This window comes from Vicugna pacos, chromosome X (genome assembly GCF_048564905.1).
Source record: "Vicugna pacos chromosome X, VicPac4, whole genome shotgun sequence".
Lineage (NCBI taxonomy): Eukaryota > Metazoa > Chordata > Mammalia > Artiodactyla > Camelidae > Vicugna > Vicugna pacos.
The window spans coordinates 54,963,423-54,991,171 of NC_133023.1; the positions used below are offsets into that span (position 1 = coordinate 54,963,423).

The following is a 27,749-nucleotide window of genomic DNA, read 5'->3' on the forward strand; positions in this document are numbered from 1 at the left end:
GACTTAGAATTGGAGAAGCCCTTGGGGCCCTGGGAGCGATTTCTCTCCAGGACTGTGATCAGTGGCTCCCTGTCAACCCCTGGGGGACAGATTCAATGGGCTCCACAGAGTTAACGTTATGGTGTCTCACATTCTCCTCAGTGACTTGAAGGACTGAACCAGGAGTCTGCTCATCAAGTGTGACAGTTGGGCGGGGTTGCTGACACCTCAGAAACCGGGAATAGAATTTTTCAAAGTGACCCTGACAAAATGAGGGAGATGAACCAACACCACAGGAGGATGTTCAGAGGGGACGAACACGAGGTGGTACAAAGACCAAAACCGAGAACTAATATACTAATATGGTACGTGGGGGACGAGAGAGATAGGCAATGATTGACTTGACACAGGTTAGTTCAAAAAGAAAAAAAACTGGGGGGAGGGTGTCAGGGTGGGTCACGAGTTGAAAGAGTTCATAGTGTAGAACTGGTTTTTTCCTCCTCCCTCCTCCCTCCCACCCTCTCCCTTCTCCCCTCCCCCACTCCCTCCCTCCCTCCCTCCCTCCCTTCTTTCTAAAACTAATGCGAATACTAGCATATAAGATAGCATGGAGTTGCTGGGAAGTAACCAGAGTCTGAGTTTTTAGAATTAGAAGTAACCTCAGAGTCATCTAGTCCAACCCGCTTCTTTTATAATTGGGGAAATGGGCTCAGAAAAGCACAATGTCACAGTTAGTGTTAGAAACAGACCTAGAATGCCGGCCAGTAATGTGGGACCTTTCCCACAGTCCTCAACTTTCCCCACTCTACCTAGTATCACTTCGTTCTTTGGGAACAGTAAGGGATCTTGCCCTCGGTCAACCCATTTTCCTCACCGTGGAAAAGCTGGAGAGGGTCTGGAGAAGAGCAAAATCAACCCACCAAAGGACTAGGGTTTTTGTCTTTTTGTTTTTTAATTTAGAAAGGAAGAAGCCAATGAGGTAACATTCAATCATTGTGGAGCACCTACTGTTTGACAAGTGTGGTATAGCATCTTCAAAAATGGAACTCGTAAATAAGGACAGAGCTGATGATCTAGTCTCCATTTCTTCTGAGAGGGATAGAGGGGGAAAGATTAAGTTAGACACAGGGCCAAACTTGGCTGGAGATAGGAGTTGATCACGGCACAGAGTAAGTCCTCCATAGCAGTTGCCGAATTGAATGAATGACACTAAGGGAAGCACTGGTGCTCATCTTCCTGAAAGCAGAGGGCTGGATTACATGACCATTTTAGATCGATTCAGAGTCTTTGCTGTTAGGATCCTTTCATTGCTCAGATATTACCAAATTGGGCCTCCTCTTCTAGGGTATGTGTGTCTGTCTGTCTGTCTGTCTGTGTGTACCTCCATATTAGGAGGCTTTCTATTTGGGGAGGATTTAGACATTGCCTCTCCTCTAAGAAATCAAGGTGCCATAGCAAACCCAGCTCCAATCCTGCTTAGGATCCATCAGTGAGAGATTACAGTTGGTCTTCACAGCTTTGAAAGGTCTGGGTAGAAGTGACCTCCAAGGCAGGCAGGGTTTCAGTCGAATTGGCAGTCAGCACTGTGCCCAGAGAGGGGTTTGAGTGTTCTCGGCCCCCTTGCTGACAGCCAGCCCTGAGTCCCGCTAAAAAGCCCAGGTCCTTGTTTGAAGAAGGGTGGGAATATACTTGGATTTTATTTCACACTGCAAAAATCACTGGTGCCTAGACTGGGTCCAGTCTGCATCCCTAGATTTATCTAGTTTCTCTATTAGTCCTTTGGGGAGCTGGACACAGCTATCTTGGGATCTGAACTTGTGGTGGGTGTGAAAGGCCAGAGGTTGATCACTGTGGAACTATCCAGAGGAAACAAGGATGGCTATCAGGACTGTAGGCCCGGCCCTGTGCTGATTTATATACTATGAGAGATAAAAGATACCCCTTTGAGGTGCATACTGTCAGGAAGACAAAGCTGAACTATGATCAAATGAATGCAATGTATAATCTATGTGACTTCAATTGTATGGTAAAGGTTAAAGGGGCTGAGAAGTTGCAAGGAAGACTATGGTGAGATTTGGGTGGGTGGGTAGAACAGTGGGGATCCCAAATTGGGAGAAAGGCCTCAGCCAGAGCATGGAGATAGGTTGAGACATGCATGAGGTGCAGTGAGGGGTCGGACTTGATCCACATAGAGGGTTCAAGTTAAATGGTGGGAAATCAGATTGGAGAGGTAGGCTGTGGTGGTCTTCAGAACAGCAGAGGAGTTCTGAGTGTTCCTGGATGAGTTATGGGGTGCCCTGACTTTTCCTTTGGCTAATGATCTTCCAGAGAGGAAACAAAACCTCCTCAGCAACTCTTGTGTTCCTTGTCTTCTGCAAGGAGAAGGATTTTTGGAGTAGAAGGGACAAAGTGGGCACCAGAGACAGGCTCCTCAAGGCAGTCCAGTCCCAGGGAGCCCTTAGCCGCTCTCTGCACCTCCATCTCATAGTCTGGGTCAATAACAGCCTCAGGCATTGTGATGACCTGCAGCTCAAGTTGCAGGACAACTGGTGGTGGCTTTGAAAATCCCACATAGAGTGAAGGGGACAACACACAGCCGCTTCACGGAGATCAATGAGTTTCATATTGATTGAGGGCAAGATTCTAGAACAAATGATGAAAAGGAGGGTTGGTGAGCATTTCCAAAAGGCAGAGATCACTCAGCCCCTGCACAGATTCCAGAAAAAAAAATCATTCCCCAATCAGCTCATTTCCTTTGATAGGGTGACTTGATGGGTAGATGAGGAGAATGCTACACCTACAGTGTATCCGGCATTCAATGGAACATTCACTCATCACACTCTTGGGACAATATGAAGAAATGTGGGGATTCTAGGCAGATTCTTAACTGGTTGAATGACTACACACAAAGGGGTTCTGTTTTCACATTGCTAGATCAAATTTGAAAAATTACACATAGCTGGGAGAGAGAGCCAAAATGTGAGATGACAGAATAAGAATTCATAGAGATGTCAAGAGGCCACTATGATGGACTCACTGTAGCAGAATCAAAGTTTCCAAGGACAAAGATGAAGTCACCTATTTGAGTTCCAAAATGTAACAGTACAACTGTAGGAAGTGAGAGATGGGGCTTAGAGGGGTTTAGAGTAAATGAAAGCCCATTGTGAGCCATGAGTCAAAAGTATAGTTTGGTTGTTACAGAAAATATTGTGACCTTGGGCTGTATTAATGGAAGTATAATGTCCAGAAAAAAGGAGGTGATCATCTGGTGCTACTCTGCTCTGGTCAGACCACAGTCGAGGCCCTCTGTTCAGTGCGGACATCACACTTCAAGGGAAATGTCAACAAAAGTATAGCCAGAGAAAGAGTGGTGAGAACAGTGAGGGGACTAGCAAATCCCAAGAGAAGGTTGTCTACTGTCAGCAAATCATTACTGGGCTCATGGTGAAGAGGAAGCTGTAGATTTATTCTGTGTATGACTCCAAGGGTTCCGGGATCTAATGGGTAGAAGTTACAGGAAAGCAGATTTGGGTTCAACATAAGGAAGAGGCTTTTTTTTTTCTTTCTTTTTTATAATGAAAAAATGATAATAAAAGTTTTGGCTCATGATTCCAGCCTCTTGAAGTCTTTTTAAAATTTAACATCAACAGGGGGGTGGGCGGATAGCCCAGTGGTAAAGCACGTGCTTGGCATGAACAAGGTCCTGGGTTCAATTCTCAGTACCTCTATTTAAAAAATTCTTTAATAAAATAAAATTGATTACCGACAGTTTCAAAAACAGAGAAGAAAAAATTCCTAATCTCAACATCCTGATAGAAGCATTTTTGCTGTGTTTAGGAAGACCTTTCTAATGATTAGTCATGCTCTCTGAAATGAGACTGGGACTACCCCAAAAGGTAGGCAGCTCGCCATCCCCAGAGATATTCAAGCAGTGACTGGACAACCGCTCAACGTGGGTGATTCAAAGCATCTGATAAAGGACTAAGCCAGATGACCTCTAGCATTTCTGGGATTTGATGATACGTGAGCTGGAAAGTCTCATGATAAAGTATTCAGAAAAATATTTCTGGAGCCTATGGGCACGGTAGGCTGGAAACAAAGATAATTACTAGCCAAGAGGTACCTACTCTGAGGGCCTCAACTATTTTCACCTCTAGCCCCCACCCCTACCCTTGACTTGAATCCCCAAATTACAGTGTCAGAAGCCGACTTAATGGTTGCCTAATTCCTCACCCTTATGATCTGATGCTTGATTCCCTCTGCAACCTCCTTGCCAAATAGTTATCTTGTCTCTGTTTAAATACCTCTAGTGATGGGAATATCTTGTCCTTTCAAAGCAGACCGTTGCATAATATTTGGTCATCTTAAACTATCATAAAGTTCTTTTTCAGGTTGGGTCAAAATATGTTTTCCCAGAGCACATGCCCTTTGCCCATCTTCTAGAGCAAAACAAGATGACTCCTTCTTCGTATGATGAACCTTCCAGTATTTGAAAACTTGAGCCCAAACCACCACCATCCCCCTTATTGATCCCTTCTCCAGGTTAAACAGTTCCAGTGGTTCCTATACGATGACTCTGATGTCCTCTCACACTCCCGGCCTCTCTCTTTTGTGCATGCTCCAGGTTGCTAACGTCCCTGTTCCTGTGTGGTGTCCAAGGCTCAAGACAGTCCTCCGCTGTGGTCTAATGAGCAGAGAAGAAAGCACAACTGTAATCTCCCGCATCCTAGCCCCAAATTCATTAGCATTTCGGGCAGGCAGTGTCAAAAATAATGAGCTTACAAGCACCACAAACACCTGAAACCTTTTCACACAGAGTCATGTCTCTCCTACCTTGCACTTAAGCATTTGTTTTTGACAGATTTGATGATGAAACTTAACATTTCATTTTCCTGGTTCATTATGGCCTCTTGGGATCTTCCTGAAACCAGCATCATGTCATTTACAAATTTGATCAGCATGCCATCAGTGTCCTGATCCAAGATGTTAATTAAATTAGTGGACAGGCCAGGGGCCTCTGAAGAGCCATTAATCACCGGCTGTGAATATACCTTACCGTCCTATCTTCACCCCACATTTTTTCTTCTTATCCACAAGGACATCTCACACCAGGGCATTCTTAAACAAAGTGAGATTGCCTTCTGAAATCCTCTTTGGAAACATGGGAGAGGGGAGTAAAGAGAGCCGAGATGAAAGGAGTTTGACCTTTAGATCTTCCCCCTCCCTTTTCCCCAGTCCCATGATGAGTTCCATGACCTCAGTCTCCATGAAGGAATTTCTAGCCAACAGCGCAGGTAGAGAAAGTTGAAAGAACTGAATTTAGGGTCAGAGAACCTGCCTGCAGACCCATCTCTGCCTCTTCCCAGCTGTATGACCTTGGGCCAGTTCTTTAACTTCTTGGGGCCTCTTTACTCATCTGTTAAATAGGGATGCTAACACCTACCTCACAGGGTTGTTGTGAAGATTCAGTGGGAAAATGGATGTGAATGTGCTTCGTAAACTGTAAGAACCATACAAATGTAAGATATGATTATCACTATTATCTATTGAGGGTTGACTATTCATCAATAGAAGGTATAAAAAGATAAGTAGGCTATGATCCTTCCCCTGGGGGAGCTCACAGTTCTGTAGCGGAGGTATGTTCACAAACAACTGTAACGTGAACTAGAAGAAGAGGGCAAGTGGCACAAAGTGTCATGGGAATTTAGAAAAGCGGAGGTCCCTTCGGGCTGGGGGACATCAAAGAAGGCTTCATGGAGTTCTTCTATCCGCGCCTCAACAAGTTGGTTGGAGCTGACAGAGAGAAATGGCTGAGAGAGGACCGCATTCCAGGTGGAGCCTGGAATGGGAATTTATGGAGCATGTTTGAGGGGCTGGAAGCAGCCCTGTCTGACAGTAAGAGGCGATGAGGGTGGTTGGCCACAGCACAGCTTGTTTAGACCTGGTCATTGCTGACATGCCGATGATGGAGCGCTCAGCCCTCCAGGAGGAGGACCAGCATTTGAACAGAGCTCCCTAGGTCTCATGTCTGCCACTCTTCAGCTGACCTCCTTGAAGGAAAACAACTCTTCTGGAGGGTGGAGGCATCTGAAATGATTCCAGGAAAGTCACCATTTTCCTTATCCATCTGAAATGATTCCAGGAAAGTCACCATTTTCCTTATCTGCAGCTGAGAACTAGGTCTCCAGGAAGGGTGGGAACTAACATGGTGTTTAAATCCTAGGAATCTTCAGCTGGAAGTGGCTCTAGCTTAAGGATTTAAGTGTTTTCATTGAATGAGAGTCATCCACCATATCTGAAAGGCTTCTTATTTTTCAATTCCATGTGGGGAGCGGGGAGGGAGAGGAAAATAGTTCAAGGGCTCTCAAGGTCCATTTCCTTCCAGGTTCTTAGGAGTTATGGTTATAATTTGGTGCCACCTAGTGTCAGAGACGGACTATAGCAGCCACCTTCCCGCCTTCCCAAAGTTAGAGAGCAGTACTGGCACCCATCATCTAGGATGGGGCTAGCTTCCTTCCAGTTGGGTAGAGCTAGCCATTCGGAGGCACTCCTGGGTCTGGGTAACAGAAAAGAAGAGGGAGAAAGGGAAAGTGCTGTTCTAGGTCTCATGGCCGTCCTTTCCTCTGTCGCTAAAATTTCTATTCTCCCCAGATTATCCCTGGAGATGTGTATTTTCCCAAATACTACAGGATTGTGTTTGCCATGTCCCCCTCTTCCCACCCCCGCCATTCACACATTTTTAAAGATGGCTTGAATACCTATAACAGATACTAATGCTACAAGATCTCTTTTTCAGACTTGACCAAGAGACACTGTTGTGAGCTTCTAGGGTGGCCAAGGGGGTAACAGTAAAAGGGCCTGGTTCCCCCTACAAGCTCAGGTTTAAGTGTCTCCTTCCGAGTGAGCAGCTATACTGTTCTAGAACAACTAGGCCCAAACTCTTTCATAAGAAATCTGTTCCCAGGGGGCTGGAAGGTGGGTATAGTGCATGCTTAACATCCCTCAGGTCCTGGGTTCAATCCTCTGTGCCTCTATTTTAAAAAAATCTGTTCCCTACACTTCTAAAAGACTAGGTGAGAGAGAATGGGGGGCCTCAGAGAATAGAACAGGTGGTGGCCCCTTTTTCCTTCAAACCCCATTCCTGAACAGAGTCAAAGTGATCAGTAGGGGGAGGGAGAGTATAGCTCAGTGGTAGAGCACATGCTTAACATGCCTGAGGTCAATCCCTCTTACCTCCCTTAAATAAATAATTTTAAAAACCCAAAGTGATCATTAAAACTAAAAACCGGATTGGTCTGATGAGGTCTCAAAATAGAGTAATAGTAGAGGGTAGATTGAAGCCAGCGCTAAGTAAGGACAAGACTGGGCTAGCGAAAAGGTGCATCTTCTGGCACTGCCTCCATCCTAAGGTACCCTGGAAGTCTGCTTTTCTGTTGTGCCCCATCTTCTTAGGCACAGCTCTGCGGGCTCTTCTGAGTGCCTGGGCCAGCTCTCAGTTTGGAGTATGGATCGTGGAAGCATGAAAATGACTGAAGTGCAAAAAGAAGGAATCGGTAAGATTAGAATGCTTCAATTCTCCGATCCCAACTTTTTTAAGTCCCAGCTCTTCCCTGGTCCCTACAATACAGAGAGGCAGGAGTGAAGTCCCCCTAACTGGACTGGCCAAAAATTTAGCAAATCTCTTTTTATCCCGTAGTTTAGCTACAACAGGGTTGCCTTTTTTTTTTAAGTAATATTTGCTATGAAACTAACAGATAAGAACAGGAACAAAAGAAAGCACAAACAAATGGGTTTATGGGTTAACTAACATTTCTTACCCTATCCTAGATCAGCTAAAGTCTAACTGTAGGTGAACTTATCTGGTGCATTATACAGGGCACCCAACCAAGTCCTTTTGTGTCAGGGCAACCTTGCAAAACAGGTGAGAGGTCAGAGATTAGACCAAGCTGCTTAGACTTCAGCCTGACATGGATCTGATGAGCCTGGCGGTCCCCGGCAGAATCGGCGTCCCACCGTTGCCTTCTTTCCTGGCCCCGGGCTGCCTTCTGGTTCTGCAGTCACCCTGGCCCCTGGGCTCCCCAACCCTTTCCTGCTCCGTGAGAGAGAAGAGACTCAGTGAAACTCCACCCGTTCACATATTGTTCTGATGTTTCTTAGGACATATGTTCTGGCAAATAGAAGTGTGCTTGTGAGCCTCATCGGAAAAAAAAAAATTTGGATTCGAGATTGCTTCTGAAAACCTGCTTCCTTTCGTGGCCGTTCCTATTATTCTCACTGGTGTCCCGTTTAGTCCCCTAAAGTGGCCATGTGACCTTGATGGCAAACGCCATCTTCCTAAGAAGCCTGCGTGTGCTGCATCAGACTCCTCTGACGGCTACCCGCGGCTCGGTCTTTTCCGATTTCAAAGCCTTAAGACCGCCCACCGAGACCCTTTTTCCGGTCTGAGAGGCCTGGGAGGCTCTCAGGTCATTTGTGGAGGAGACGTGATTGACACGGCTTGTGTCTAATGAATGCTCTTCTCCTTCCCAGCTCAGATTACAAGTTCCGCTCTCCTTCCCAGCTCCTTTTTGATGACTCATCTCTCAAACTCCTCGCGCTCTCTCCTTCCTTATATTCGCCCCACCCGTCCTTTCTCTCTTGGCTCCTCGTTGTCCCCCACCTTTAAGGGAATGGTTTTTGTGAATCCTCTCTGGTGTAGTTTTTGCTTTAAACGTATAGAAGCAAAAAACATAATTTCCGCGCAGAAAAGTGAACGTTCATTTCCTTATAAGGAGCTTAACCCGTGACTGTTCTGTGAGGTTTCCCTTTCTCATGATGGGGGTGGCTTCTGCCTCTGTTTCCAGTTCCACTCCAAACCCCAGGCAGCTCTGAGTTTCTAGCAAAGGTCAAGCAGCCCCGTTCTAACTGCTGGTGTCGCTGAGGGAGGAGTCCGAGGAGGCAACAACCAGGGTTGGAAGTTTTCAGACACTTCCTTGGGTCTCTGGGGCATCTGCATCAGGTACATATGACAGCTTTGCTGGGGACTGCAGCCCTAAAGGGGAAATAGACCTTGAGTCGTTACCGGCGTGGAGAGCGAAGTGGAGGGTGGGCAAGTAGGGGGCTGAGACAACTTAGAAGTTGTCCTGGACCCAGTCTATTTAAAGAGGTGAATGAATGGACTTTCACCTGGGCAAGGGTCCTCACAGCATGCTTTCCTGGACAGGCCAGTGAAGCCAGTAGGAAGTTGGCAAGGAACGGCCTAAGTTTGTCCCCCTTGGGTGCTTGTAGGCTCAGTTGCTCTTTAGTGCTCACACATTCATCACCCTTTCTCTGCTGTGTATTATGCCACAGCTAAAGCCTGTGACTGAGAGCTTCAGTTCACCTAGGTTTAACACTGCCTGTACAGGGCTTTGGGCGTAGTTGGAGTCTGAGCATCATACCAAAGGCTAGAGACTCAGGGACAACCCAGTCTGCAGACTGCACTCAGACCCAGGCATCTATTCGGAGGGGATTCATATGCTTGGGTATTGTGTCTCTGGGAAAAGAGAGGAGTTTGTCGCTTGGGGGAAAGAAGGTGCTGAGAAATAGGTAGGCACCTTCCTTTTCTATTCCCTTCTCGCCGGCCCTGCTGCTCTCCCTTTGGAGGCCCCTGGGCTAAGTCCCGTCCACAGCTCAATTGCATTGTCCAGGCTTGCCCCTCGGCCTCTGAGAGGAATGTAGCCAATGAACAAGAAAGAGGCGGCATGCTTTCTGCCCCTGCTGGGGTGAAAAGTAAGTGGAGACACAAATCTTATCCCCTCCCCAGCTTCTGCTCCCACCTCCTCTCCTTCATCTTCATCACAAGACAGTTAGGAAGCATTTCTCTGCCCAAGGCTCTGTCCTCATTAGTTTACACCCAGTCTTGGCCCTGACAATCAGAGGCAACAAAGGCTGAGTGACACTGACAATGCAGAAAGCACTTACACATAGAGGTGGTGCCGAGGGGAAAAGTGGGCTAATGTGGTCAGATGTGTGGTCCAGAGATGTTCATGCCGGTGTCGTATCTGGGGGGTCAATGCAGTTTGGGGCTGAGGAATCAGGGTAAATGCATGTAATTGTGATGAAATGTCAGAGTGGGCAATTGTGAGAGTTTTAGATCTAGGTAGATTGGGGCAAGCAAAACTATTGGCTCTCAACTGTAAAGGATTCTTAGAGGAGGTGAGATTTCAGAAATAGCTGAGTGACAGGACCGAATGGCCATAAGGTATTTACATCCTGAGGTGGGAGTGGAATTAGCAGATGGACTAGACCTTGGTCAGGAAAGCTTGAATAACCACTGATTGTTAGTCCTCCTCCTCCTCCCTTCTCAACACACGTGTTGAGTGCCAATTCTGTCCTAGACACAGGGAACCTAAAAATACTCATGATCGCAAGTGGTTATTGAGTATGTCCTGTGTGCCAGGTACTGTGTTAAACATGTTGTCTTATATACATCTCACATTTGTCTTATGATGTAGGTATCATTATTATGCCCATGTCGCACATTAGTTCAAAGAGGTGACGTGATTTGCCCCCAAATCACGCAGCGGGCGGTAAGTGGAAGAGGTGAGATTCGAATAGAGGCAGGTAGCATCTAGAACCGATGAATTTAATCAGTGTGCTCTACCTAATATTCTAGTTGGACAATGATAGAATGCAACTTTTTTTTAAATTTTGAGGAGGAGGTAAGTAGATTTATTTGTTTGTGTTTTTAATGAAGGTACTGAGAATTGAACCCAGGACCTCATGCATGCTAAGCATGCCCTCTACCACTGAGCTATACCCTCCCCACTAGTTGGACAGTGATAGAAATGGTGGCTGAGGAAGCTTGAAGAGGGAGGACCAGGACTTTGAAAGCAGACCAGGTAAAGCAGAAGCTCCCAGAAGCAAAGGCAGAGCCTCTGGCCAGCTATTTAGACAGACAGGTAGAGCAAGCTTCTGGGTAACCAGGATGCAGCAGAAACTAGGAGGAAGTCCAGCCAGGCAGGTGGTTGGCAGCCAGAGATTCTGGCAGCCAGTAACAGAGGTTCTGCCATGGGGCCTAGGCTTACAGAGCAGGATGCCAGATGTCAAAAGGTCTGGCAAGAGCTAGATGAAGTACTATTCTGGCAATGACTAAGGTACCAGACAGGGCACTGAGGTAAGACTAAGGAGCTGGAGGCACTTGAATAGGGGCTTCAAGTATGGGCTGTTCAATAACAAACCAGGAAACAGCCCAGTTATTAGAGCTAGGAATCAGCTCCATTCATTCATCCTCCCATCTCTTCTTTCAACCACATTTTTTGAGCTCTCCCTAGGTGGTAAGTGCCATGCGAGGCTCTGGGGTAAGACCCAGTCTAGTAGGGGAGCCAGACCTATAAAACGGGTAGCTACAATACTATGATTAGTTCTGTTAGAGGCACAAATGGACTGTTGTGTGTGGAGGAGGCAGATGAGAGTAACTTTCCTTGGGAGAGTTCACAAAGAATATGAACTCTGAGCTGGGTCTTCAAGGAAGATGAGAAGTTTCCCAGGCTCTGAAGTGGTGGAGAGAATTTCAGGCAGAGGGAATAACCTGGGCCAAGGTACAAAGTCTTGAAAGAGTAAGCCACATTTGGGGAACAATAAGCAATTCATACACGGCAGGGAGCAGGGGAATATGCATCTGAAGAAGACCAGAGGCCAGGTTATGGAGGCTTTTGTGGCTGCTGCTGGCAATCTTGGACATTCTCCCACAGGTAGAGGAGACCCAGCTGTGGGCTCTATGTGGGCAAGTGACAGGATTGCATTGAGGTGTTTCAGGAAGACTGCATGGGAATAGTGCCCAGATGTACCGGAGGCAGGCAGATCACTCAGGAGGTGATTGAAATTGTGCAGGCAAAAAATGATGGACGCTTGAACTAAGACAGTGACAGAGAGGATTAGTTCAGGAAAACATTTCTACAGGGAGTGCTGACAAGACTCAGTGACTGATGTGGTTGGTGACTGATGGGAAGAAAGAAGTCGTGGACAACGCCAACGATTTCTTGCTTGACAACTGAGTCTAGGGTGACATTATTCACATAAAGACTGGGACTCTAGGGCCAGGAGTGGGTTTTATGGGAGGAGAAAGAGTTCAGTTTGGGATCTGTTGAATCAGAGGTGCCCAGTGTTGTGCTTGTAAATGTTTAACTACCAGCTCTGGGTAGTGATGAGACTCTGGTTTACTGATTTCTGTGGTATAAATACACCTACCATGGCCAATTTCAAGCTACCCAATGTGATGTCAACCTGCTCACAAAATTCCTGAAAATTTAACAATCAGTCTCAGAAACCTGGAAAGGACTGTGCTAGGCTATCTGGGGCACAGGGTTATGATGGCATTAGTTAAATAATTTTGAGACCACACCACTGGACTGAGTCAGGATTTTCAGAACTCCAGTAGAGAAGCTAATGGGTTCTTTAAGCAGCTAACCCAAGATCAAGCAGAGCAAGAATTAATTATATGGTGCTGAATGAACTGATGAAGAATGATTGTGGCTTTTGTTTGGAATATTGCTGCTGGATTTAAGGAACCCCTTTCTCTTTTCTCTTAAGTTATCTGTACTCATAACAACCAGTAGATTATACCTCTGCAGTCAAATGCTCTACCACCAAACCAGTAGATAATACTTCTGTAAACGGAAATGAAACTTACCTTTTCTCTGTAACTGATCTCACCAGAATTTGAAAACTTGTATTGAGTATTCTTATTTCTATGACAATATGATTAGTTGCATAAGTTGAATAAGACTCTATCCTCCTTATAACAGGACATAATTAGAAACATTGCATATATAACCAAGGCTTTGATTGAAATGTCATATTTGAAAATGATGTGCACAGAATCAGATATGGCCAGACAGTTCTAAGGAACTCAGGTTGACTTTATGGAGCCAATGCTTACAAAGCCCTCTTGAGAAAACTGGCCTGGTACCTGACTTACAGGGTCCCCAGCCTTACAGGTGAGAAAGGAAGGTCCTGGAAGGAAGGCTCAGGAATCTTGGGCTATTTTAAGGACCTCAGGAAAAGAGGAATTCACCCACATCTATAGGGATTGCAGGTGAAATCTGGTGGCAAGTTCTTGGCTTCCAGAAGGTTTTTGAAAGTCTACTGTGAGTTTCTTCATGAAGAGCTCCAGCAAAGCAAACTTTAAAAGGCCTACGTGGTAAATTACCACTTTTGCTGCATTTATGTAAATAATCAGGCCAAATCTCATGAGATGAGACATATTTTGTAAACAAGAATCAAAAAGGTGGGGGTGATTGTAGAGAGAAATTTTGCGTTCCAGAGAAAACTAGAGTACACTTTTATGGGTTATTAGATTCTAGTCCTGTTCATTGTCATTGAGCTGTTTTTCACCTCTTGGTAAACTACATTTTATTTTCTACTTTGTTATCTACCTGTAAATTGGATTGGATCCTGTCATCTTGCACATTTTGTCAGCCCTTACCAATTTCTTAATTCTCCTAGTGTCCCTCAATAGCTGGTTACTCTCCAAATTGGCATTTCAAATTTTTCTCCCACCCTCTTGACTTGGTACCACTGAGAACTAAAACATGACTCTCCAGATCCTTACTGGGGTTCAAGGTTGTCTTGTACCTGAACATCCCCCCAGGATCTAAAGAAGCCACGTAAGCTGAAACTGGACAACCTGATATAAACCTCAAAGGGGTCATCACCACAGCAGATCACATATGGGCATTGGTGCCTACTCTCATGTGGGCCACTCAGGAAGTTCACTGGAACACCTGCATCTTCCATGCTCTGCTCCAGGAAATAACCATGCAAACTGCAAACTAGAAAACCCGTCAGATAGCCACCACCGTCCTCATTCCACTAATGTATAGAAAGCTTCTTTGAGTCCAGTGTATAGAAATCTTGTGACTGGCTGACTTCTGGACTCAGAAACTGGGTTTATAATCTGCTCCAACCACTAATCTTTCTATTTCTTTTGTATTCATAGAAATCCCCTTCATTAAATGCCCGATGGTTTACATTATCCAATGAATATCCTCTACTACCTAGTCTAAACATATGGTTCAGTTGATCCTTAATAAACAAAAGGCAACCAGATGAGAAATGGATTTAAATTGTTTAGAGGAAAGAAGCATGTCTCTTCTTTGGTCTGTCCAGCCCAGTCTTAGCAAAGAATTCTGCTAAGTCATCCTCCCATCCTTGGTGAGTGATCACCCTTGATATCTGATCAGGTTCTTCATCCTCCACTTTAAGGGGATTTGTTTTGTTTTGTTTTCTCTGGGGGGAGGTCATTAGGTTTATTTATTTATTTATTTCAGTGGAGGTACTGGGGATTGAACCCAAGACCTCCTGCTTGCTAAGTACGTGCTCTACCACTGAGCTATTCCCTCCTCTTCATCCTCCACTTTAGATGTGTAAGTCCTTGGTCTGCCTTTAGCAAGAGTGTTAGGTCAGTTTAGTGAGAATCCCCCATCCTTGACATCTCCTCTTAGTAACTGTCCATCCACTGACTGCTTTACTCTGGTCATTGGGCTATAAATCCCCACTCATCCTTGTTCAGACTTGAGCCCAATCTCTCCTCCATACTGAAAGTCTTCTTTATCATTATGTAAGGCAAAATCTATAAACTTCAAGGAGAAATAGATAAATCCACTATTACAGCTGGAGACTGTGAAACCCCTCTATCATAAATGGACAGATCCAGTAGGCAGAAAATAGGTAAGGATAGAGTTCAGTTCAACAGCACCATCAAAAAACTGAATATAATTGACATTTTTGGCTATTTTTTCCAACAACAGCAGAATACACATCTTTCTCAAGCTCATATGGAACATTCACATAGACCACATTCTGGCCATAAAACACACCTTAAAAAATTTAAAAGAATAGAAATCAAACAATGGCTGCTCTTAGACCACAGTGGAATTAAAATAGAAATCAGTAACAAAAAGATAATTAGAAAATCCAAAAATACATAGAGATTAAACAACACACTTCTGAATAATACAAAGGTCAAAGAAGATATCACAAGATAAATTTTAAAATATTTACAGCTAAATGATGATGGAGATATCAAAACTTCACAGATAAACAAAAGCTAGAAGCATTCAGCATCACCAAATCACCTTTACAACAAATGTTAAAGGAACTCTATCAAACCATAAGAAAAGAGAACAAAAAGAAGAAAGAGAAAAAAAAGACCTACAAAAGATTGCTTTGGTAGTTCGGGGTCTTTTATGGTCCCATATAAATTTTGGGATTGTTTGTTCTAGTTCTGTGAAGAACATCTTGAGTATATTGACAGGAGTTGCATTGAATCTGTAAATTGCTTTGGGTAGTATGGCCATTTTGATAATGTTGATTCTTCTAATCCAACAGCACAAGATATCTTTCCATTTCTTTATATCATCTTCAATTTCCTTCATCAATGTTCTACAGTTTTTAGAGTATAGGCAACCTCCTTGGTTAAGTTTATTTGTAGGTATTTTGTTGTTTTTGATGCAATGGAAATGTTTATGCCAGTTACACAATTCTGGTTTTTGAAGTGAAAAAAAGCAAATGAAGGGCCACAAATGGCAAAATATCCTTCTTTCTTCTGGGTGAGTTGTATTTCATTATGTATATATGCTGCATCTTCTTTATTCATTCATCTATTGATGTGCACTTAGGATGCTTTCATATCTTGGCAATTATAAATAATGTTGCTGCTGATAGCAGGGTGTATGTATCTTTAAAAAAATTTTTTAAGTATCAACCACTTTACTGTTTATCGTACTTTATCTGTAAGCTGGATTGATTTGATTTTTTAAACATTTTTTATTGAATTATAGTCATTTTACAATGTTGTGTCAAATTCCAGTGTAGAGCACAATTTTTCGGTTATACATGAACATACATACATTCACTGTTACTGTATCTTTTTTAAATTAATTCTTATTTTGTGGTTGGCTTTATTCCTTTAATAACTATGTAAATTTAAAAAGCTAAAGCTCTAAGTGTTCTTAGAAACAATGAACAGTATATATATGTAAATTTTAAAAATATGTGCAGTGTATTGTATATATGTATTTATATGCAATATATTGTATATGTGCAGTCAAATTGTAACAATTCTACCTAACAAAACTGAAAAATGAAAAAAAAATTTACAGCTAAATGAAAATGAATACACAACTTATCAAAATGTGTGGAATGCAGCAACAGCAGCACTTAGAGGGAAATTTATAGCATTGAGTGCTTGTATTAGAAAAGAAGAAAGCTCTAAACCCAGTAATCTAGGGAGTGGTGGTAGAGCGTATGCTTAGCATGCATGAGGTCCTGGGTTCAATCCCCAGTATATCCACTAACAAAAAATAAACTAATAAAATAATAACCAAATAATTCAAATAAACAAAATAATCTAACTTTCCACCATAGGAAACTAGGAAAAAAGAGCAAATTAAATTCAAAATAAGCAGACGAAAGGAAATAGCAAGAATTGGAGCAGAAATCAATGATATTGAAAACAGAAAATGATTGGAGAAAATCAACAAAAACAAGCTGAGACTTTGAAACTATCAATAAAATTTGTAAGCCTCCAGCCAGGCTAACTAAGAAAAAAGAGTTACTAATATCAGAAATGAAAGAGGGGTCATTCCTACAGATCCATAAGGATAAAAGAGGAATGCCACGAATAACTCTATGCCCACAAATTTGACAACCTAGGTGAAATGGACCAATTCCTTGAAAGACACAAGCAGCCAAAACTCACACAAGGAGAAACAGACAATCTGAATAGGCATAATTATTGATGAAATTGAATCCATAGCCTTCCAAAAACAGAAAACACCAGACTCAGATGGGTTCACTGGTGAATTCAAACAAACATTTAAGGAACAAATTATACCAATTCTCTACAATCTCTTTCAGATGTTAGGAGCAAAAGGAATACTTCCTAAATCATTCTATGAGGCCAGCATTGCCCTAATATGAAAACCAGACTAAGACATTACAAGAAAAGAAAACTACAGACAAATATCTCTAATGAATGTAGATGCAAAAATCATCAACAAAATAGTAGCAAATCAACTTCAACAATGGGTAAAAAGAATTATACACCATGACCAAGTGGGATTTATCCCAGGTATGTAAAGCTGGTACAACATTAGAAAATTAATACAGCCAATCCCATCATGATCATATAAATATATGCAAAAAAAGCATTTGAAAAAATCCAACACTGATTGATAATAAAAACTCTCAGTTAAACTAAGAATAGAGGGAAACTTCCTCTACTTGATAAATAATATCTACAAAAAAACCTACAGCTAACATCATACCTAATGGTAAGAATCTTGAAGCATTCCCACCAAGATCAAGAACAAAGCAAGGATGTCCCCTGTCACCACCCCTTTTCAACATTGTGCTGGTAGTTCTACCTAATGCAATAAGACAGGAAAAAAGAAGAAAAGTTATACAGATTAGGAAGAAAGAAATAAAACTGTCTTTGTTTGCCAATGACATGATCATCTAGGTAGAAAATCTGAAAGAATCATAAACAAGAAACTCCTAGAACTAATATGCAATTATAGCAAGGTTGCAGGATACAAGGTTAATATATAAAAGTCAGTCACTTTCCTAAATACCAGTAATGAACATATGAAATTTGAAATTGAAAACACAATACCACTTACATTAGCACCCCCCAAAATAAAATATTTAGATATAAATCCAACAAAATAATTATGAGATATATATGAGGAAAACTACAAAATTCTGATGAACAAAAGCAAAGAAGAACTAAATAAATGGAGAGATGTGCCATGTTCATGGACTGGAAGACTCAATATTGTCAAGATGTCAGTTCTTCACAGCTTGATGTGTATATTCAAAGCACCTCCTCCAATGAAGACATACAAATGATAGCCAATAAGCACATGAAAAATGCTCAAAATTGCTAATTATTAGAGAAATGCAAATCAAAACTACAATGAGTCAGGATGGCCAGCATTAAAAAGTCCACAGATGATAAATATTGGAGAAGGTTTGGAGAAAAGGAACCCTCCTACACTGTTGGTGGGAATGTAGTTTGGTGGAGCCATTATGGAAAACAGTATGGAGATTCCTTTAAAAACTAAAAGTAGACTTACCATATGATCCTGCAATCCTACTCCCTGGTATATATTCCAGAGGGAACTCTAATTCAAAAAAATACACGCACCTCAATGTTCATAGCAGCACTATTTACAATAGCCAAGACATGGAAGCAACCTAAATGTCCATCAATAGATGACTGGATAAAGAAGTTGTGGTGTTTAGATTTACAATGGAATACTACTCAGCCACAAAAAGAATAAAATAATGCCATTTGCAGCAACATGGATGGACCTGGAGACTGTCATACTAAGTGAAGTAAGCTAGAAAGAGAAAGAAAAATACTATATGATATCACTTATATATGAAATGTAAAAAATAAGACAGATGAACTTATTTACAAAACAGAAACAGACTCACAGACATAGAAAACAAACTTGAGGTTACCAGGGGTGAAAGGAGGAGGTGGAGGGATAAATTGGGAGTTTGGTATTTACAGATACTAACTACTATATATAAAACAGATAAACAGCAAGGTCCTACTGTATAGCACAGGGAACTATATTCAATACCTTGTAATAGCCTCTAATAAAAAAGAATATGAAAAGGAATGTGTATGTATATATATATATATATATACACATATATATATATATAACTGAATCATTATGCTGTACACAAGAAACTAACACATTATAAACAGACTATTCTTCCATTAAAAAGTAAAAGAAAATTACAAAAAAAACCCCACAAAGCAACTCCAATCCCAGCAAATTATTTTGTGGATATCAGCAAACTGATTCTAAAGTTTATATGGAGAGGCAAAAGACCCAGAATAGCCAATACAATGCTGAAGGAGAAGAACAAAGTTGGTGGACCAACTATCCAATGTCAAGACTTACTATAAAACTACAATAATTAAGACATTGTGGTATTGGTGAAGGACTAGACAAAGAGATCAATGGAACAGAATATAAAGCCCAGAAATAGACCCACACAAATATAGTCAATTGATCTTTGACAGAGGAACAAAGGCAATAAAATGGAGCAAAGGTAATCTTTTCAACAAGTGGTGCTAGAACTGGGTATCTACATCCCCCCAAAATAAATCTAGAAACTGATCTTACACTCTTCACAAAAAAATAACTCAAAATGGATCATAGACATAAACATAAGATTCAAAACTATAAAACTCCTAGGAGATAACATAGGAGAAAGCCTAGATGACTTTGGGTATGGCAGTGACTTTAGATACAACACCAAAAGCACAATCCATGAAAGAAAGAAAGCTTAAAATGAAAAACTTCTTTATGAAAGACAATGTCAAGAGAATCAGAACACAAGCTGTAGACTAGGAGAAAATATTTGCAAAAGACACATCTGATGAAGGACTGTCATTCAAAATATATAAAGATCTCTTTAAAAGTATTTTTGGAGGGGAAGGAAATAGCTCAGTGGTAGAGTGCACGGTTAGCATGCATGAGGTCCTGGGTTCAATCCCTAGTACCTCTACTTAAAAAAAGGAAAGACTCAAATAAATCACTCAGCAAGAGTCTTAGAGTAAGAAGACACTGAGGCTAGAATTCTGGGGAGCATCTACAGAGGACAACGCAGAGGAAAATCATGAGCATGATATCATGGCAGCCAAAAGAGAAGTAATTTTCTAGAAATGGGATTTGTTCATAGAATCAGTTACTACTGGGAAGTTCTCTCTGAAGTATGTCTGTGGCTTTTCTGATATGGAAGTCACTTATGAGCATAACGAAAGCTGATGGTTGGGGCAGAGACCAGAATGCAACAATTGAATTATTATGGGAAGTAAGGCAGTAAAGATAGTGAATGGGAACTATTTTTTCTGAAAATCAGAATCTGGGCATCTCTTTTCACAGTAGCAATGCCAGTTACCCTATGTTAGATAACAAATATACAGAAAGTGAGTGTTATAATTTCATTCAATACCAGCAAGCATTTTTTGGGGTGCTTTGGCCACTGGGGATATGGAGAACAAGGTGAGGTCAGTGCTCCCAAGGCGCTCCTAGTGTAGTAGGAGACAGAGCAGTCTGCAAGCCCAGAGGAGGAAACAGTTTCTGCCAGAAGAAGGGGCTGGGAATTTGCGAAGTCTTAACAGAGGAAATGACATTAGAGCTAGGATTTGAAAAATGAGTGGAGGTTCTCCTGGTGAAGGGCTGGGAGGGCATTCTAGATAGAGGGACACATAGGCATTGGCTTGTAGGTGGAAATGTCTCTGCCATGTATGGGGATGACTAGTGACTCAGTGCAGGGGCATGGCTGGACTGTAAAGGGGGTCTTTCAGCCATGTTAGTGGGTTTGGACTTTAACATAGATCATGGGAAGCTTCAGAGCTTTTTTTAAGCTAGATGGGTCACATGTCCAGAATTGGAAGGATAAAATTGCAAGTGGGGAGACCCACTGAGGGACTTCCATAATTATCCGAGCACGAGGGGATGAGAACCTGTTCTAAGAGAGTGGCATGATCTTGGAGGAGAATGAAACAGAAATAGCAAAGTAAGGTAGTTGACTGAACTTGATTTAGAAAATAAAGATGATGACTTGAGATTGATCATAGTGAAATTATTAAGCTCTCGAGCTCTGGAATCGGGAAGAATCCCGGTTCTGCAACATCACAGTTGTGTGTCCTTAAACATCTCTTTAACTTAAACATGTTCTTTAACATCTCTGAGCCTCTACTTCCTCATCTGCAGAGTGGGAATAATAAAATGCCTACCATATAAGACAAAACTGAGTAAGTACTCAATAAATATTAGCTATTATTTTTAATGATTATTCTTATTGCCCACTGAATTTCAGTGACTGACAGAAATCTCCAAGAGGCAGTTGGAAATGTGAGTTGAAGTGTAAAAGGAAGATATGGACCAGAGGTTTCTGATTCACCTTATAAATATAATAGTTGATCTTGGAGAGTGGCTGAGCCACTGTGACAGGCAGAGAACAAAATTTTGCAGAATATTCATATTTAGAAGTGGTAGAGTACAGAAAATTAGTGGCATGAGAGAGAGAGGGAGAGGTCCTTACCTTGGAGAGGATCCTTAAATTGCTAAATGCAGTGGCTTCATCTAAGTCCTCAGTCCCTGACACCTCTGCACCATTGGATGCAAGTGACCCCTTCAAGCCTTCTTTTAGAAACTCTTCTTCAGTTTGCATGGCATCCTAGCTTCTCTGATTATGCATAGGATGTCTCAGCCTTATCACTTTCTTGCGCCAACCCCCTCATTTTACAAATGAGGAGACTAAAGAGCCAGAAAATGGAAGTAGCTTGTTCCAGGTTCACAGTCAGTTGTTCCTTCTTTGGTTTTTTTTTCCCTTTTCTCACTTCCCACAGTTCTTTTCTCTTTGTTCTCTTATACTCACTTCCTCTTTCTAAAGACTCATCTGTTTGCATGGCTTCTGGATAGCCTTTAGGTTTTTGATGGCCAAATTGAAATCTCACACCCTTGCCTCTCTCCAGAGCTGCTATCCCACCCTTTCAACAGTTAGTCAGATGTTCCACTGAAACCTCACGCTCAGCATGTCTGAAATATCATCTTTCCCCACAAGGCTAACTTTCCTCTTTTGCTCCATCACCCTTTCAATGGCACCTCCATTCTCCTAGTCAGTTAATCCCTTACCAAATCTGATCAATTAGCCTATATACTTGTCCACGTAGTGCAGTAGTTAAGCACACTGCCTCTAGGGACAAGACTGCTTGGGACCCAATCCTGGCTCTGTAACATTGGGCAAGTGACTTAGTCTGAACCAGAGGCCATTAGAGCTGGAAGAGAACTTAAAGATAATTACTTCTCCAAGCTTCACCTTTTTGGGAAAAGAAAACTGAACCATAAAAGGGAAATCCCCACAGCTTGTAAATCAGAGTTAGTACTGGAAGCCAAGGCTGTTGCCGCCCCAGTCCAATGCATTTGGACTACACCATATTGCCTCTTGCAATCTTATTGGATCTGTCACCACTGCCCCCTCCCTAGATTGAATATTTACAGCTTCATGCCTGGATTATTGACCCAGCCTTCTGCTTACTCTTGCAACCTCTCCTTTACCCCATCCTCAGTTCATCCTGCCAAGTTAATCTCCCGAAAGCATCATTTCCATCTTGTCATTCCCCTCATCAAAAAGCTTTTAGGGGGTTGGGTACGGCTCAGTGGTAGAGCACATGCTTTGCATGCACAACATCCTGGGTTCAATCCCCAGTACCTCCATTAAAAAAATTTTTTTAAAAAAAAGAAAAGCTTTTAGTGGCTCCTCATTGCCTCTTAAATAAAATTCAAATGTCCAAGCTAGGCATCAAAACTCCTCCAAAATCTGGTGCCAATCCACATTTCCATGCCTCATAACCCACACTACCCTTTCATACTTCGTGGCCCAGCCATGCCCCATACTCTGTGTTCCTTGAACAGCTCCTGCACTTTCATGCCCTGTTGCCTTTTTACATAATGTTCTCTCAACTTTGAGTGCCTGACTTTGATTTTCCTCCTATCGAATTCTTATTCATCTTTCAAGGCCCAACCAAATGTCTTAGTAGATGAAGATTTTTCAGATTCTCCTAGTCCAAATTCATCTCTATGATAATATACATGTATATTATGTGACAGGAGTTCTCAACACAGATAGGTGTTTAGTGAGTTCCTGTCTCCCTTCCTTTTTTCACCTGTGTTCCTACATCATATTGCTGATACCTCTGTTTAACACTTATTTCACTTACCTTATATTCAAACTGGTTATTTCGACAACTTGTAAGACTTGTGTCATTCATCTTTGCATCCTCCGTAGCCCCTAACAGAGTTCCTGGCACACAACAGGTACTTAACAAATAGTTATTGAAATGAAAGGAAAGGAAAACTGTGGAGTCAAGTCTTGAGACATCACTTCATTAGTAATTCAGCAAGACCAACTCCTGTTGCTGAACATGGAGTGACATGTTGAGAGAAGGAAAATCCAGGAAACCTTGTTGGCAAAACTTCAACAATGTGCTTTGGGGAAGCCTTGGTAACTTTCGACCTGACAGTTTGCTTGAGGGTGATAAGGTAGGAAACGTAACACAACTTAGATTAAGTTCTTATCCATACATGGTTTAAAATAAGATGATGTCAAGGCAGGTCCATTGTCCCTAGTCAGTGGGTTTACAAGTAGCTGGAGAGCACAGTGGTGTTGAAGAGGGGAGAAGGTGGATGTGGAACCTCTTTGGAGCCATTTGCAAAAGGAGGCTACCATGATCCAGAAATTAATCTTTCCCTGGAAAAGGATCCTTTTTTCACTTTTAATTTTTTTAATGGAGGTACTGGGGATTGAACCCAGGACCTCAAGCATGCAAAGCACACACTCTATCACTGAGTTCTACCCTCACCCCCAAAAAGGATTCTTGACCGAGCTCCCTGGATCACTTCCCTTGGAAGAGTAGGTAACTGTGATGGGTGATGCAGGCTGAGTAGGTTGGCATGTGTGCCACATCTTTATGGTGTCAGGGTCTCTCGGTACCAGGGTCTGTTCCAGGCCATACTGGACACAGCTTTTAGCTAAGGCTACTGTGCTGATCATTCCAGTTCTGGAAGTGATGCCTGGAGTATGGCCAAGGTAAAAGATGGCTGCATTCTCATGTTGGCAGTTTAAGGACAAGTTGAGTCCTCAAGTTCATTTCTTTATTTTGTCCACTCCCGTTCATTAATTCAATTGTCATTCATAAAATGTTTTCTTAACACTTACTATGTGCCAGGTATGTAGGTGCTAAAACAGAGATGAATGGTCCCTTCCCTTAAAAAGTATAATTCTAATGGAGACACACAAGTAAACAGCCAATATGATGAACTATGATAAGTGCGATCACAGAGATACACAGCACAAGAGAAACCGTGGGATAGACAAAGTGGAGGGAATAAAACCTAAACACCCGAATTTAGCACAAAAGGCCACTGACTACCTCTCATGACTCCTCAGCCTTTGTATGTGAAGGGCAGACTACCTGAGCTGAGTTTCAAAGAATGAAGAAGAGTTGGTAAAGAAATAGGAAAAAAATGTGGGGGGAGGATGTAGCTCAGTGGTAGGGTGCATGCGTAGCATGCATGATCCATAAATAAATAAATAAATAAATAAATAAATAAATAAATAAATAAATAAATAAATACCTCCCCTCCAAAAATTTTTTAAAAGAAATTGGAAAAAGATACTATAGGTAGATTTTATCCTAAAGACAGTGAGCAAGGGTAGGAAGCTAGTGCTAACTCCTCAGATCCCTGGCATGGGCAATTGTGTGGATATGAGACCATTCAATGGGATAAGGGAACATTGGAGGGGCAGCAGGTGTGGGAGCAGAAGAAATGAGATGGACACTATATATATATATGGAGATGAGAAGTGAGGTCTGGACTGAAGACACAGATTTGGATCTATCAGTAGTTGAAGCCATGGGTTAGATGAGACTGCATAGGGAGAGTCTGAAAAGCGACAGAAATTGGCGGGAGGGTATAGCTCAAGTAGTAAGGCACATGTTTAGCATGCATGAGCCCTGGGTTCAATCCCCAGTAACTCCTCTTTAAAAATAAATAAATAAGTAGACTTAGTTACCTCCTTCATCCCCACAAAAAATCTTTTAAAAAATGGCAGGAACAGAGCGCATGGAACTCTGAGGAGCATCAACATTTAAGGGGCAGAAGACAAGGAAAGCATGGAGTAGTCGGAGAGATAAGAGAGAGATCAATAGAGAGAAGTGTAACAAAATTCAAAGGAGACTAATGTGGCCATTAAAAATCATGTTTCAGAAAAGACAAACTACAGAATGGGAGAAAATATTTGCAAATGATGCGACTGACAAGGGACTAATTTCCAAAATATACAAACAGTTCATACACCTTAATATCAAAGAAACAAGCAACCCAATCCAAAAATGGGCAGAAGACCTAAACAAACAATTCTCCAATGAAGACATACAAACGGCCAATAAGCACATGAAAAAATGCTCAGCATTGCTAATTGTCAGAGAAATGCAAATCAAAACTACAATAAGATATCACCTCACACTAGCCAGAATGGCCATCACTGAAAAGCCTACAAATGATAGATGCTAGAGAGGGTGTGGAGAAAAGGGAACCCTCCTACACTGTTGGTGGGAGTATAGATTGGTGCAGCCACTATGGAGGACAGTAAGGAGGTTCCTTAAAAAACTGAAAATAGACTTACCATGTAATCCAGCAATCCCACTCCTGGGCATATATCCAGAGAAAAATAAAATTCAAAAAGACACATGCACCCCAATGTTCATAGCAGCACTATTTACAATAGCCAAGACGTGGAAATAACCCAAACGTCCATCAACAGATAATTGGATAAAGAAGAGGTGGTACATATATACAATGGAACACTACTCAGCCATGAAAAAGAATAAAATAATGCCATTTGCAGCAATATGGATGGACCTGAAGGTCGTCATTCTAAGTGAAGTGGGCCAGAAAAAGAAAGAAAAATGCCATATGACATCATTTATATGAGGAATCTAAATAAAATAATAGTAAGGACACAAATGAACTACTTACTATTTATAACTTAGATGATTGGTTTCTTGAATATGTGATTAGATTACTGCATTCTGTTGATTCTTATTTTATAGTTGGCTTTATTCCTTTGATAACTATGTAAGTTTAAAAAGCTAAAGCTCTAAACTGTTCTTAGAAACAATGATCAGTACATATACGTAAACTAAAAAATCTGCAGTATATGACAGATATGTATCTACATGCAATATAATGTATATGTGCAGTCAAACTGTAATAATTCCACCTAATAAAACTGAAAAAGGAAAAAAATCATGTTTTAGAGAAAAATTTAATGACATTTTAAATGGCCATGATATAATAGCAAGTGAAAGAGGATATAAAATAATATGCATTGCAGAGAACGAATTAGTGGTTGCCAGAGGTGGAGGGGGTGGGTGGAAGGCGGGCAAAATGGGTGAAGGAGGTCAAAAGGTACAAACTTCCAGTTATGAAATAATGAAGTCCTGAGGATCTAATGTGCAGCATGGTAACTGTAGTAAATAATACCATATTGCATACTTGAAAGTTGTTACAAGAATAGATGTTAAATTCTTATCACAAGGAAAAGAAAATTCTATGTGTGGTGATGGGTGTTAACTAGAGTTACTGTGGTGATCATTTCACCATGAATACAAATATTAAATCATTATGTTGTACACCTGAAATTAATCAATGTCACATGTCAGTTATACCTCAACAAAAATAATATGTATTATATAATGACAATTTTATTTTCATTGAAAACTGAATGGAAGATTTCACACCCGTTAGTAATGGTTATCCCTGGGTAGTGGTGTTACAGACTACTTTAATTTTCATCCTTATGATTTTTAAAAAATATTTTCCAGTTTTCCATAAAGAACATGCATTACTGTTGTAACAGCAAACATACAAATGAATAGGAACAGGAGGAAAAAAATCAAAGAAAGTTTAGAGAAGGTGGGAGTGGTCAATTGGATCAAACACCTCACAGGCAGTAAGGCTGGTTCTGAAGGGTGTCCATTGAATTGAGCAGCAAAATGGCCTTGGTGAAAACCATTTCAGGGGAGTAGGGACTTGGGGGAAAGCCAGATTGGAGTGGAACTGAAGAGTGAATGGGAGATGAAGAATTGCAGATGGCAAGTATAGAAGTGTCATTCCAAAAATGTGGTTAATAAGGAAAAAAGATAGGGCAGAAGCCGAGTTTAAGATACCATCCAGTTTAAGAATCCCACACTCTGTGTGGTGGCTTTGAGTACTCTGAAGAGATGTAGGTTATGAAGGTCTTTGGACACTCAGATTTTCAGTCCAAGGGGTACAGCGTAGTGTGGAATTGGAAGCAGCAGCCAGCTCAAGGAATCAACATCAGAAATTGCTCTTCTGGGCTCAGAAGCAAACTTATCATCATTAGAACTGAACAAAACACTCCAAGAGGGAGGGTGTAGCTCAGTGGTAGAGCACATGCCTAGCATGCTCAAGGTCCTGGGTTCAATCCCCAGTACCTCCATTATTTAAATAAATAAATAAACCTAAATACCTCTGCCCCCAAATAAATATAAATACAAAATTTAAAAAAAAACACTCCAATGCTCCATGTGCAGCTACATTATTCAGAGTGTGGGTTAATACTTAGAAAAGAACACTACCCGAAAGCTTGTGATAAGTATGAAAAAGTTGGGTAAGTTCGTATGACTCATGTGATAACAGTCAAGGTGTGTAGCTCATTTTCGCACGTTCTCCAGGAATAATGCCAAACCTCAGTGCCTGCTGTGGTTCAACCCATTCCCAACCCTGGGAGGCGGAATGTCAACAAGGAGAAAGAGCAGTTTGTGTTTATTAAAGCACTAACTCAGATTCAGCCATCAATAACTGCCTGACGTTCTGAAAAGCCTCCTCATGTTGACTAATCCAATGCCACTGAACACCCATTTCCTAGGAAACAATGAAGTAGCTCAACCATCCCTGTCTTTCATAGGAGGAAAAAACTACCAAAATGGAGGTCCTTTGACGGGATCTGAAGCTTTTACTTGATATCTGAAGCAGAGGCCCCACAGATTATGGAATCCTGGTTCTGGATGTGTCTGCTTCTGGGATGAGCAGAAGGGAAGGATCACAGGGGCAGCCAAATAGGAGGGGTTTGGGGGGGGAGGGTATAGCTCAGTGGCAGAGCGCATGCTTAGCATGCACGAGGTC

The 27,749-nt window shown here is 41.8% G+C and overlaps 1 protein-coding gene across 1 annotated transcript in view; it reads left to right on the forward strand.

Moving 5' to 3' along the window:
• Positions 1-7,395: 7,395 nt before the first annotated feature.
• The window catches only part of GJB1 (gap junction protein beta 1), a 32,904-nt gene continuing 12,550 nt past the window's right edge, over positions 7,396-27,749 (forward strand). The window contains exon 1 of the mRNA XM_072955727.1: positions 7,396-7,532. The gene's annotated coding sequence lies outside the window, so the exon portion shown is untranslated. The remainder of the gene's footprint in view (positions 7,533-27,749) is intronic.